The sequence below is a fragment of the Aplysia californica genome, unplaced genomic scaffold (assembly GCF_000002075.1).
Source record: "Aplysia californica isolate F4 #8 unplaced genomic scaffold, AplCal3.0 scaffold00317, whole genome shotgun sequence".
Lineage (NCBI taxonomy): Eukaryota > Metazoa > Mollusca > Gastropoda > Aplysiida > Aplysiidae > Aplysia > Aplysia californica.
In genome coordinates this window covers 616,864-619,280 of record NW_004797587.1, presented here as the reverse complement: position 1 = coordinate 619,280, position 2,417 = coordinate 616,864, and the positions used below count along the sequence as shown (strand labels likewise).

The 2,417-nt window shown below is 40.7% G+C and overlaps 1 protein-coding gene across 1 annotated transcript in view; it reads left to right on the top strand.

Moving 5' to 3' along the window:
- Window positions 1–2,417, top strand: part of LOC101850096 (coiled-coil domain-containing protein 18) — a gene marked incomplete at its 3' end in the record, with an annotated part of 19,725 nt that overhangs the window by 560 nt on the left and 16,748 nt on the right.

Genomic DNA, 2,417 nt, shown 5'->3' with positions numbered 1-2,417 from the left:
CTAATACTAATGTGCATGTTAGTAAGGATGTTCATATCTAACATGTCGTTCAATGGACGAATTTCACCCCCCCCCCAAAAAAAAAAAAAAAAAAAAAGAAAGAAAAGAAAGAAAAAGAAAGAATTCTACAGCGGTCCACTGCAACAAACACAGATTAAGGCTTCAATATAATTGAAGGTGAAACAAAAATTCTAATAAAAGGAGACACCTGTTTTTCATGTAGAAGACAGCACAGCAGAAGCGTAACAGCAACCGACTTCTGTTGTGTATCGGTTAGGCACGTTCCTGTCGTGAAAAGGAGGACCGAGTTCGTATCCAAAGAGTGGGAGAACATTTTTAAATTGAGTACGCTAGTCTTTACTTTCCACTAGGATCGAGGCGACCTTATCTTGTGGTTTGGTTGGAAGCCCGCCTCCTAAATGATCTAAATTGTATCGACAGAGGAGTAAAATTGTTTTAAAAGACACCTCTACGTAAAAAATAATCATAAGAATACTGATATATTTCGTGAACATTACAAAACGTACCCAGACACGTAAACGCTCTTAACAACAAGGTCTCCGATAAAGACAATAGCAAGAGCATTGATGCAAATTAAAGACAGATCCATTTATTTGTCTTTATTCCCTGTTAAAAGAAAGAAGAATAAAGTCACCTCCACTACCCCATCCGAAAACAAAAAACAATAAAAACCCAGCAAATTAAAAACATGAAGATTTAGAAGGAAAAAATTTTGTTTTTTTTGTTGGTTGGTTGTTTTGTTGTTGTTGTTGTTGTTGTTGTTTTTAATTTTGTTAGTTTGTTTGTTTTTGTATTTGGTGAGGTTGTTTTTTTGGTTTTGTCTTTTGTTGTTTTGTTATTGTGGGGTTGTTGGGTTGTTTGCTGCTGTTCGGTTGCAGGTTTTTTTTTTGGGGGGGAGAAGTAGAATCCGGGTAAAGACAGAGTTGAAAAAAAGAAGGGCAAGAGGGGTGAGTAACAACGGTCTACGGTACGGTAGTGCTTTTGGAAATAATAGTGCGTATTTGGAAGAGAATGACGAGAGGAGAAAGAGAAAGGGGTGGAAGAAAGAGGAAGAAGAGGAGGAAAGTGAGAAGCCAGATGACGGGAGAGTTGAATAAAAGAACGGGGGGGGGGGGGGGGGGGGAAGAGAGAGGGGGGGGGGGGAGAAGAAGGAGGAGGAAGACCAGACGGAGTAGGGTGAGGGTGGGGAGGTGGGGGTTAGGAGGGAAAAAAATTGGAGGAGAGGAATAAAGGGAAGGGAGGGACAAGAGAGGTAGTAAGGATAGGATTGCAGATAAAGAGGAAAAGGTGGAGAAATAGAATGAGGAGGGTATGAGAAAGAAAAATAGAGGAGGCAAAAGCTGTTGTTTGATTCCTCATAAGGACCATATGTTAGAAAAGGAAGAGAAAGACAGGGAAATAACAGAGAGTAATAGCATCTTGAATTATTGCATAGGCTATGATTTAAGAAATAATGAGGCTAGTGATATTGGTAAGGGGATACTTGAACTCACTTTCCCCCTCCCTTTCTCTCTATCTCTCTCTTTCTCTCCCTATTTTCTCTCTGTCTTTCTCTCTCTCTCTCTCTCTCTCTCTCTCTCTCTCTCTCTCTCTCCATCTCTTTCTCTCTCACACTCTCTCGGCATTGTCTTTTTTTTCCTCTCACTTTCTTTCATACATCATACACCCCCCCCTCTCTCTCTCACACATACACACTATCTCTCTCTTACTCTGTCTCTGTCTATCTGTCTCTCTGTGTGTGTATCTCTATCTTACTTTCTTTCTTTCTTTTTTCCTTTCTTTCTTTCTTTCTTTCTTTCTTTCGTTCTTTCGTTCTTTCTTTCTTCCTTTACTCCCTTCCCCCGCTTTCTCTCTCTCTCTGACCAGTGCTCTCTCCAGCTTGCCGAGTTTACAGGAATCCTGAGAGAAACCTTCCGATATCTTCAGTTTTCTCTTCAAATAGCTCCTATTGTCGTCATCCATTAGAAATACGCCCCTTTTTCTCCCCCTTCGTTTTCCTATTTCCTCTTACAAGCTAAGCTCAGAGCTACGCCAATAACGTATCCCTCGTCCTCTTTGCCTTCTCCATGGAATATTGTTAGGTTTCTGTAACCCTCACAAAAAGTTTCAAATTTGAAGTAAAACGTTCCCAGAATAATGTCCCTTTTCTCACTCGCCTTTCTTCACAAAGGCCTGCTAGTTTAAAACTGATGTTACTTTTTAGGCATTGGAAACGGGTCTAAACGAATGTCTTGATCGTTTAATGTGAAAGTGAGAGGCTTTCGAAGGAAATGGGTTAATATGGGGTTGGGGGAGGCTGTACGCGAGAGATAAATATAGTTAGTGAAAGCGGAATGAGAGAAGATGGGAAACGAGCAAAAAAAGGGAGAGAGAGAGAGAGAGAGAGAGAGACCCAC